Here is an 11,714-nt window from a genome sequence, read left to right as displayed (position 1 = left end):
ATATGCTTCGAGGCCATTTCGGGGCCCATTTTGAAGGTAGAAGTTCTTCGCAGGCACTCAGGAAAAGGCCCTGTTTTTGTTGTGCGACCACTGCTCTGCTAGTCAGTGAAAAGTTGCCACAGAAATTCCATCATATGCCTGTGTGTAGAGATATTGGGAGTTGTTGAATCATGCTTGTTGCCTGTTGATGCAAAATCGTCATTAGGAAAGTGACTATGTGGTCAAATACCACTTTCGACAGTTTTGCAGATCTGCCCGTGTGAGGCAAAAGCTATGTCTTTTCGCAGTGATAGAATATTTTGTAGTCTTCTGTAATGGCGTCTAATTCTCTTTCACAGATTGTCACAGAAAAGCTTGATAAGAACAACTTCCAGGCATGGAAGTTTAGAATGACGAATTTCCTTATGGGAAAAGGCTATTGGGAGTTCATTACAGGAAATGAAGAAGAACTAGTTCTTCCTAATGTTCCCAATCAACAGGAAATGCAGGCATTTAAAGGATGGCATGAGAGAGCCAGAAAAGTTATGTATTGGCTGTCTATCAGTATTTCGGATTCTATAATTGTGCATATTTAGGATGCAAGTACGCCAAAGGAGGCATGGGATACTTTGGCAAAAATGTACAGCACAAATATGCAAGCCTGGAAAATGCAGCTCAAACAGGAGTTGCACAATGTGCAGAGAGAAAATATGAGCATCAACGACTACCACATGAAGGTGAAGAAAATTGCAGATGCACTTGCTTCCTTCCTTTTGCCATCAAGCGACCATTATTTTTCATATCCTCAACAAAGCATCCATGAGGATTAAATCTGACCTGCAAGCCCTGCTCAACCATTTGACCAACAGAAACCAAGTTCTTGGTGATGTTTGGGACATGAAATACATCAGACAGGTATTTCTTTTTCCCATCTTGCATAGACAAAGGAATTTTACCAATCTGCACAATAGGATGTGCAGTATTATCACCAGTCTCCACAAATCGTGGTTTTTCCATTTTCCTTGCATCCTACATCCATTCTGCATGACCTGTCATGTAGTTTGATGCACCTGAGTCAACATACTACACATCATTTCGTTCTTCTGCACTTGTCACAGAATTGGTCGTATGCTGCACCATAAATAGATGCTCATTTCTGTAAGGTAGAGTTACAAGATTTGTATCAACACCACATCCGCAACACTATCTCTGCAACGCAATCTTGGGTGATGAATTACTACTCCTGCATGAACAACTTGGCGTGCTGGTGATCTACACACTATGTTATCTGCCCATCCACAATGTTATCTGGCCATCCACAGAAGGTTTAGAGTGCAACCCATCTGCAGCCCCGTAACGAGTGTTGGGGTAAAGGCACTGGCCACCCTATGTAACAGTTTTTTAGTCTAGTACTGCTAAGTACACTAAGTATGCATTGTACTTATGGTCCTAGCCTTATCCAAAGATATATATATACTACTGTGTGTACTTGGGGAGGTACCACTCATTGTTTATCCCCACCTATTGGTGTCTACTGTGGGTGTGTCTCCTCTCCTCACTCCCAAACTCCTACTCTCTCCCTCTTCTACGTCAACTGGTATCAGAGCCACTGCTCTACTACTCCTCTCCCGATCCCCTCCATCCTCTCCATCCTCACGAGTCACGCTTGTTCTCAGCCAGCCAACGGGCAACGTCTTTTCCATCGCGAAAGATTCAGCTCGCAGCTCTCTCACTTAGCTAGCCAATGGGCGGCTTCACCATAGTGAGGGAGCAGACATTCAGCGCTGCATTCAGCAGCTAGTAGCTAGCAGCTAACAGCCGACAGCTAGCCATTGTTCGCAGCAACAGCACGCATATGTGACAGGCAAGCGAGCAGCAGCACGCATATGCATCCAAGAGGCGGCAACAACCAACAGCTAACAGCCGGCAGATTGCAAACGTGTACGACAGACATCGTGGGAGCTTTCAGACACATCATTGCACAGGTATAAGCATGGGTGGTGCAAGGGCATCGAGTGCCTAGGGGCATGCATTTCTGTGTTTTCTCATATCTCGAGGGAAGCACACATATTGTGTTTCGTGTCTTCCTGCTTCTTGATGGTGATCTTTTTTTGTCATCACACGTGGAGGATCTTCTACTGAGTCCTACTTGGGCTCATATATCGAGGAGGGGAATTTCTTAATTTTTCGTTGTCTACGAGACAACATTACTCTATCACATTTTGCCATTGGCATTTGAGCCAGGGGTTCTACTTGTGGCAGGGCTTTTACTCGCACTAAGGCTTAGCTTATGCCGCAAACAGTGTCGAGACAGGTCTATCACCTAGCCAGTGATTGTACGTTAATGAAATCATTCGACTACAGCCATTAGTGTAGTGTATGCATTTGCATGATCTGTTGATTGACACTTGCAGTGTATGCCTTTGTTGGATGTAATTCAAGGGATTTGCAGTCACATGCCTTGTATAAGCTATGGAGGACATTTGCAGTGTTTATGCACGAAATGTGCCATCCCAACATGGGGCTTTTGATGCTACAGTGATTTGAAGTATTGCTGTATTTTTTATGCAGAGAGTACCTTCACGTAGTGGGCAGATTTGTTCAATTTTGTCCAACTTTGACTTTTGTCAAATTGGGGCTTTTGTAGCTTGAGCGACAATTTGTCCAGTGGGAGTACTCAGGATGAATTCTCTTGTCTCGTGGAGCGCATCTATGCCTTGAAAGTGCAAAATAAATTTGGGGCTTTAAGTCAAAAGTCAAATTTATCAGGTTTTACGATCAAATATCTGATTATCTTCACGCATTCAGAGGGCTTTTGAGCCACTTCACCTCTAGACTCTATATTCAGTTGGGGGGGAAGTTACTGGAACATTTGGAGGTCTAAAATCAGGGATTTTCATCAAAAACCAGAGATTTCCTGTTTTTTTTTAACAGTCCGGGACTATCACACAGCAGGTTTGACCAGTTTTGACCATCAGAGAGCCAAAAAAGTACTGCTATTTTTTATTCGAACTGTTCTGGGATTTTTCTGGAGCATCTTGACATAGCTGTACTGCACTTTCGCCAGTGAAAATCACAGGAACAGCTTGCTGTACCTTTTCTGCAGCAAGTGGGAGAAAGACTTTAAGGTGGTTTTGTGCCACTGAAATAGTGAAAGATCACTTTCAACTTCACTTCCGCTGCGGGAGATTCATTTGGAGTGACTTGTGCTTTAATTGCACGCCTATACAGGGAGTCAGGCAGTTCCATTGAGGAACAAACTCTTCTTTCTTTACCATGAGTTCTAGCAGCGACGTGTCGTCCTTGTTCCAGATAAAGAAGCTCGAAGGAGCTAAAAACTACGACATATGGAGGACACAATGCTACAATGTGTTGATGCAGAAGGACCAGTACAAACCTATAAAGGAGAAGGGTGTTAAGCCCTCCAACATTACTGATGAGTAGTGGGAGAAGATGGACAACTTGGCCATGTCAACCATAATGCTTACAGTTGTTGATTCACTGGTTGTAGGCATCAGAGATGAACCTACTACGTGGAGAATGTGGCAGCGTCTTGAGGATACATATGCCAAGAAAAGTGCCACGGGCAAAGCTTACTGGTTGAAGAAGCTTGTTGGGCTTCAGATGAAGGAGGGGACACCTATGTCCACTCATATTATTGAGTTCAACAGCATTTTCAGCCAGGTGATCAACTAAGGGTTGAAGCTCGATGATGAGCTGAAGGCTACACTTATCCTATGTTCTCTTCCTGAGTCATGGGATACATTCAGGACTTCTACCAGCAATTCGAATACCATAATGTTATTTGCAGAGGTGGAGAGCGCTCTTCTACAAACAGGAAGAGATGAATAGAAAGAATAATGCTGTTGGGAAGTCAAATGCCTTGAATGCACGCAGCAGGTCAAAGACACGTGGTAAAGACAAAGAAAGAGAAAGGAGCAAGTCCCGCTCGAAGAAAGATCTTGTCTGCAATTATTGTGGCAAGAAGGGACATGTAGAGAAAAAATGTTTTCAGAAAAAGAACGACGAAAGAGCCAAAGAAGGCAAGGCTCAAGGCAAGTCAAAGGGAAAAGAAAAAGAGGAGCTGCATGTTACTTATGTTAGTGACAGTGACAGTGGACGTGAGGTATGCTTCACTTCATCACTGAAGGCTCATACACTTCATGCTGGAGATGGATCAGATATGCTTTCCTAGATTATAGATTCAGGTGCTTCCTTTCATGTGACACCCTACAGAGATCTGTTTGTCAGATATGCAGGTGGGCAAAAGGGAGTTGTTTTTCTTGGTGATAACCATGCATGTTCCATCATTGGCATAGGTGATGTCAGGCTTGTTCTTGAGAATGGCCAGCAGTTAATGCTCAAAGGGGTCAGGCATGTTCCTGAGGTGAAGAAGAACTTGATTTCCACAGGGTTGTTGGATGGGGTTGTTGGATGACGATGGTTATCATACCACCTTTGGTAATCAGAAGTGGAAAATCAGCAAAGGGGCAATGGCTATAGCCAGAGGTCCTAAACTTGATACTTTGTATTCACTTCATGCAGGACATTGTCCGCATTCCGATGTAAATGCCGCCGAGCTGCCAAAGATTTCATTGTGGCATAGCCAGCTTGGCCATATGAGTGTTAAGGGAATGGAGCAACTGGCTCATTTTGGTTACTTGCCGAGTCTAAAATTTTCAAATTTAAAGAAATGTGAATTTTGTCTCTACGGTCGTCAAGTACAGATTCCTCATAAGAGGGCATCAAATCAGAAATTACAGCTCTTGGAGCTTGTCCATATCGATGTATGTGAGATGCCTACTGTATCTTTAGGAGGAGCAAAGTACATTTTGTCATTTATAGATGATGCCACCCGCAAAGTGTGGGTTTACACTCTTAAAAGAAAGAGTGATACCTTTACTGCTTTCACTAAGTTTGTTGCACTGGTCGAAAATGAGACAGGCAAGAAACTGAAAGCTTTGAGGTCTGACAATGGTGGAGAGTATTTGTCCAAAGAGTTCCAGGAATTCTGTGAGGCAAAGGGCATTCAAAGGGTGTTATCTGCACCGTATGATCCACCACAGAATGGTACCGCTGAGAAAATGTTCAGGACCATTCAAGAAAAGGTCAGATCTATGTTGTCACATGCTGCATTGCCCCACACTTTTTGGGCTGAAGCTATAAAGACAGCTGTGCACCTTATAAATAGGTCACCGAATAAGAGATTATGTGGTGGTGTGCCTGAAGAGGCATGGACGGGTAAGCCTCCGTCTTACAAACACCTATGGGTCTTTGGTTGTGTCGCGTATGTGCATGTACACAGGGAGGACAGGACTAAATTAGATCCAAAGTCTCTGAAATGCATTTTCCTAGGGTATGGTGACAAAGGTGAGATGGGCTACAGACTATGGGATCCCACAAACAGAAAACTTATACGTAGCAATGATGTCGTGTTTGATGAAACCATCATGTTCAAGGAACCTGTTGTACAACAGGGACCTTTAAAAGTAACTATTGATGATGACAGGCATCATGGGCAACACAGACCGGCTATAAATCAGCCACAACAGCAGCATAATCAGCCACCATTAAATGATGCTGCAGCAGGTCCAAATGGACAGCCAGATATGGCAGATGATATCCCAATGGATGTACCACAGTTAGATGATCTTCCTGACATGCAAATGCAGCCAGAACTGGGTGATGAACAGGCTGGACAACCACCTCATGATGATGGTCATCAGGTTAGAAGGTCAACCAAACCAACACGGCTTTGATTATCTAATGCTCACTGATTGTGGAGAGCCTTCATGCTACAGAGAGGCTAGGCAGAGGGCAGACAAGGTTCAATGGGATCTTGCTATGAAGTTTGAAATGGACAGTCTTCACAAAAATGGCACTTGGGAATTGGTACCCTTGCCTACTGGTAAGAAAGTGCTGCCATGCAAATGGGTTTATCGACTTAAAGTCACACCTGGTGAAAAGCCAAGGCATAAAGCCAGACTGGTTGCCAAGGGGTTCAAGCAAGAATATGGTGTTGACTTTGATGAGATATTCTCTCCTGTCGTTAAGATGACAACTCTCAGAACTGTATTAGCATTGGTTGCACATGCAGATATGGACTTGGTCCAAATGGATGTCAAGACGGCATTTCTTCATGGTGATTTACATGAAGAGATTTTTATGCAGCAGCCAGAAGGTTTTACAGTGAAGGGAAAGGAGAAGCTTGTGTGCAGACTGAAGAAAAGTCTTTATGGTCTTAAGCAGGCACCCAGAGAATGGTATCATAAGTTTGATACATTCATGCGAACCCAAGGTTATAGGAGAAGTGACATTGATCACTGCTTGTATACCAAGAAAGCTTCAGATGGCAGTTTACTGATCCTCATTTTGTATGTGGATGATATGTTGATTGCTTGAAAATCTCATAAGAAGATCGATGCCTTGAAGAAAAGATTGCACCAAACCTTTGATATGAAGGATCTTGGTGATGCCAACCATATACTGGGCATGCGGATACTTCGGGATAGGGAAAAGCAGTTGCTATACTTGTCTCAGAAGGAATACATTGGCAAGGTCTTGCAGAGATTTCATATGGAGGGGGGGAAGAGTATTGGTACTCCATTGCCTCCTTATGTGAAAATCAGTGCTTTGGACAGCCCTCAGACAGATGCCGAGAGGGCTGAGATGTCAAAGATTCCGTATGCATCAGCGTGTGGCAGTCTCATGTATGCTATGGTTACAACCAGGCCCGATATTGCGTTTGCAGTGGGAGTGGTTAGTAGATACATGGCTAAACCTGGCAGGAAGCATTGGGATGTAGTGAAAGGTGTCATGAGATACCTGAAGGGTACACAGGACCTGTGTATATGTTTCGGCAGTCAAGATGCAAAAGTGCAGGGTTATACAGACTCTGATTATGCCGGTCACCCTGATACCTGGAAGTCTACTACCGGATATGTTTTCACTTTCACTGGAGGTGCAGTGTCGTGGGTATCTAGAATGCAGCAGTGCATTGCTCTGTCTACTACAGAAGCTGAATATATTGCAGCCACTGAGGCATGCAAGGAAGCTATATGGCTATCTCAGCTAGTGGCAGATTTGGGCTACTCTAGTGATACTCCATTGTTGCATTGTGACAGTCAGAGTGCCATACAGTTGGCACGAAATCCTATTTTTCATGCAAAGACGAGGCACATCGACGTGAAGTATCATTTTATCAGGGAGGTGCTTGAGAACAAGCAACTTCAGCTTGTGAAAGTTCACACTGATGACAATCCAGCAGATCTGTTGACCAAAGGATTGGCTGCTGAGCGGTTTGCACATTGCAGACGGCTAATGGGTATAGGTTAAGGCCAGTCTACTGGCCTTGTATATTATGATGTATATGCTGTTTTTTTTTTTCTTTTCTTTCTCTCGAGGGCACATTGCCTTTAAGTGGGAGGTTGTTGGGGTAAAGGCACTGGCCACCCTATGTAACAGTTTTTTAGTCTAGTATCGCTAAGTACACTAAGTATGCATTGTACTTAGTGCCTAGTGGTCCTAGCCTTATCCAAAGATATATATATACTACTGTGTGTACTTGGGGAGGTACCACTCATTGTTTATCCCCACCTATTGGTGTCTACTGTGGGTGTGTCTCCTCTCCTCACTCCCAAACTCCTACTCTCTCCCTCTTCTACGTCAACGAGCACTGCAAAATACCCGTGTGCTGAGGCTACCAATGACACCAGACACTTTGTCATCCGCAATCAGATCATAGCACCATAGAAACTCCACATCCTCGTAAATAGCAACATCTCTCGCAAATCTTTGTCTGTGCATAAGTTTTATGATCAAGTTCGTAGCCACACAACATTCGCATCCGTAACGAGGTTTACAACCACAACGATTGCAGTAGAACACGAAGGCTATGGCTGCATGAATGGGCTGATCAGGGGCAGGTCTACGTCAACGAACTCAGGCGGGGCAATGGGCAGAGAGGGCAGGAGATCAACAGTGGGGGATCTAGGTGTCGGGAGAGTTAGCGGGGAAGAAGGAATGGAGTGGAGGGGAAGAAGGCAAGGGAATGGACGAAGGGGAGGAGATCAAAGGAGTGATGGAAGCTCGTCCGCCATAGCCAGGAGATCGCAGAAGCTTTGAGCAACCTTTAATTTTAATCTATAGCAATAAGATTTGATCCTCGCCTAGCAAATTGTCATCTTGCATTCAGGAGCAGAATCATAAGGAGATTTGAGCATCGATTTTTTAGCAGCAGTCGCAAAAGTAGAAGCCACGAATATCTTGGGTGGAGTAATACAGCCACACCACTTGTCTCGAATCCAAAAGCAAGGACGTATCAACTATTGTAGTTGCCATATGTAGAGGCCCTAACAGTCCCTACAGGGCAAAGAATACATGAGGGACTCTCAAAATAGCAGCAAGAAGAGAACCGAGAGAAGAATGGAAGATGAATAACTACATTAATAATTGTGTTGCCTTGTATGCATACATATAGAAATGTCTATGCCCCTTCATTGCCCACACATGTGCCTCTTGGTATCCCATGTGCACACACCTCTTGGCATCCCCACTTAAAGCTAAACCCATGTGGTATTAGGCCCTAACAGGGAGGTCAAAGGGCCCATTTTTACCCTATGCACCTTGTTGCAGTAGTGAAGGTGAATAATATGGAATGGGTCATCAGGATTTGCATGTCAACCTGTCAGATCAAACTTGGCACAAGTCGTAAACCCTATGGTTTCCATGCTCTTGCAAAGTTTGAGTCCCATTGGATACCGGATGTGGGAACGGGGAGGTCAGAGGGCCCATTTTCACCCTATGCACCTCGTTGCATTAGTGAAGGAGCAAAATATGGAATGGGTCATCATGATTTGCATGTCCATGAGTTCGATCGGCATCAAAATTTGCACAGGCCCTAAACCCTATGGTTTACATGATCTTGCAAACTTTGAGTCCGATCCGACACCAGATGTGGGCATGGGGAGGTCAGAGGGCCCATTTTCACCCTATGCACTTCATTGCATTAGTGAAGTAGCAAAATATGGAATGGGTCATCCGGATTTGCATGTCTATGTGTCAGATCTTGCTCAAACTTTGCTTAGGTCCTAAAACCTATGGTTTCCATGCTCTTACAAAGTTTGAGTCCCATCCAACACCAGATGTGGGCATGGAGATGTCAGAGGGCCCATTTTCACCCTGTGCACCTCCTTACATTAGTGAAGGACCAAATTATGGAATGGGTCATCAGGATTTGCATGTCCATGTGTCTGATTGGGCTTAAAATTTGCACTGGTCCTAAACCCTAGGGTTTTCATGCTCTTGCAAAGTTTGAGTCCCATTGGACACTAGATGTGGGCAAGGGGAGGTCAAAGGGACCATTTTCACTCTATGCACCTCGTTGCATCAGTGAAGGTGCAAAATATGGAATGGGTCATCGGGACTTGCATGTCCGTATGTCAGATTGGGATCAAAATTTGCACAGGTACTAAACCCTATAGTTTCCATGCTCTTGCAAGGTTTGAGTACCATCCAACACCAAATGTGGGCATGGGGAGGTGAACAACTCAAACGACTATGAGATATGATATTATGGATTTTTTCAAAAATCTATCAAGATACGATAACGACATTTGTTCCACCAAGGGTATATGAGCACATAATTATCATGGTAGATTTGATATTATTCATAGCATTTGCATTTTGTTATTGTTTGTTAGCAAATCTAAGTAATTTCAAAGATAACACATGATAGTTACCACTTTGCTCTTCACTTGACTTGCCTTGCACTTGTCATCTTTCATCATGATCATTTCTATCCTACTTGGTGGATTCATGCCATACATGTGAGCCCACACGTTGAAAAGTGTGAAATTGAAAATATAGTATGTCTACAAGAAAATCAAATATACCATTCTAATGATGATCCTTTAACATGGATGATTATGCACACACCTAGCTGGAAGAAGAAAGCAATGCCAAGATAAAGAATTCATAGAGTTGTCTTGATGACTTATCAGAATATGATGACGAAGACTCACAATAATCAACTTCACCCTATCGTGCTTCATTCCATAGCTAGAAAAGGATATTTTTTCAAGTCATGAATGTTGCAATAAAAGAAACAAGCTTTAGAGGACATTTATGAGCCTTTGTTTTGAAGGGTAGCCCATCGGTTACGGAAAAGTGAGTCTAGGGCATCTTTTAGCCCTTTATCTTTGAAGGGTGAGTGATTTAATCACCAAGAAAAGACTACCCCTTCCCAACTATATGATTTTGTAGCGATATGAACATTATGAGCAATAAGAGCATGGATTTGCAAGAGACAAAGGTCTTGAAAGTTTTGAAGGATTCACAATATCTTCACTTAAAGGTGAGCCTTCAGTAGCAATATAAACGTCATGAGCAATGGGGGCATGGACTTTCAAGGCACAAAGGTCTTGAAAGTTTTGAAGAGCATGACAATATCTTGGCTTAAAGTTGAGCCTTTTGTAGCTCATTCACAAGGGATTCATGAAGTTCCCTATAGATTTGTGAAAGCTTTTTCTCATCTCACAAGGGTAGGGTTCCCAAAGGTGCATCTCGTGATGTAGAACTTTTTGTTGAAAACTCTTCTAGATTCTATACTCAGTCTCACTTGTTAAGTCCTAACATCATTTTGTGGACATCCCTATTGCATGTTAACAATTTTAAATTTTGCATAAGGAAGTTTATGGTGGCCTTAGAAGTTTTAGTGCTAATCGTTATCCCATAGGATAGTGTGCAAGATAAAGACGTAGTCTCACAACAACCTTATATCATAAGATGCAGTTAGATGATGCGGATGGAAATTGTGTGATAGTGAAGAGCAAGAAAATCAACCCTTCCACCTTAACAAACTCCAAGAAAGAAAATATATGTTTTCTGCAAGGTAAAACCCAAAGAAAAGTTCAATATTGTATTTACACACCACATAAATTTTTATTTTCACCACCATTTATTCTCATCTTTTTAAGAACATATTTTTTCCCTTCTTGCCTCCTCATTTTGCCAAGTGTCACACCTTAGTTGGTCGGTCAATATCTCATATGTGGCAAAAAGTAACCTAAAACTTTTTTGGGGGCCTCTAATGTAAGGGGAGTAAGTGCCCCTCCACTAGTGCAACCCTTGTAGTGATTGAGCTCTTTGCGGAGATAGTACTCTCCCCTAAAGCCAGTGATGGAGGTTTAGGAAACCTAGCTCAAAGCCGGTCTTCTCTTGTTCTACGATAACCCCCCCTTACTCCGTGCCATTATAATTTTCTTTGGCTATAGTTCTTCTTTAGATCGTAATTTTTTACGCCTTGGGATTTGACATCCTTATTACACTATTTGGGTGATGGCTTGCAATTGCTAGCATTTAAAATCTTTCCACGCTATACGGAACGAAGACTTAAGAGTCGGTCCCATGCATCGGATTACAAGGATCCTTTTGGCTCAAAATCACCAGAAGCCAATCGATTTGGTGGCATCTTGCGGCCTTGCAATCAAGGCCCCATGGTGGGCTAGATTTCTCTCATCGCCTCCACGTATCAAGCCAGTGAACCGGATGTAGACAGCAGAGCCATCGTAGCTCCCATGGCTTTTCACTGGCTATTAGGCAACACTGATGAAATCATGCAAAAGTGGAACGAAGATGGTAGAGTTTGCATTTCTGGACGCAGGGGTTGCCCTTGCCCACCTCCTAGAGTGGGCGGCTTTCTTTGTTTGGCTGGCTCGCATTTGATAACTTTCATG

Source organism: Dipteris shenzhenensis, chromosome 21 (assembly GCF_047967505.1).
Source record: "Dipteris shenzhenensis isolate YYH24624 ecotype China chromosome 21, Dip_SZ_1.0, whole genome shotgun sequence".
In the NCBI taxonomy this organism is placed as follows: domain Eukaryota; kingdom Viridiplantae; phylum Streptophyta; class Polypodiopsida; order Gleicheniales; family Dipteridaceae; genus Dipteris; species Dipteris shenzhenensis.
The sequence above is the reverse complement of the archived record's forward strand: the minus strand, read 5'-3'. Positions refer to the sequence as shown.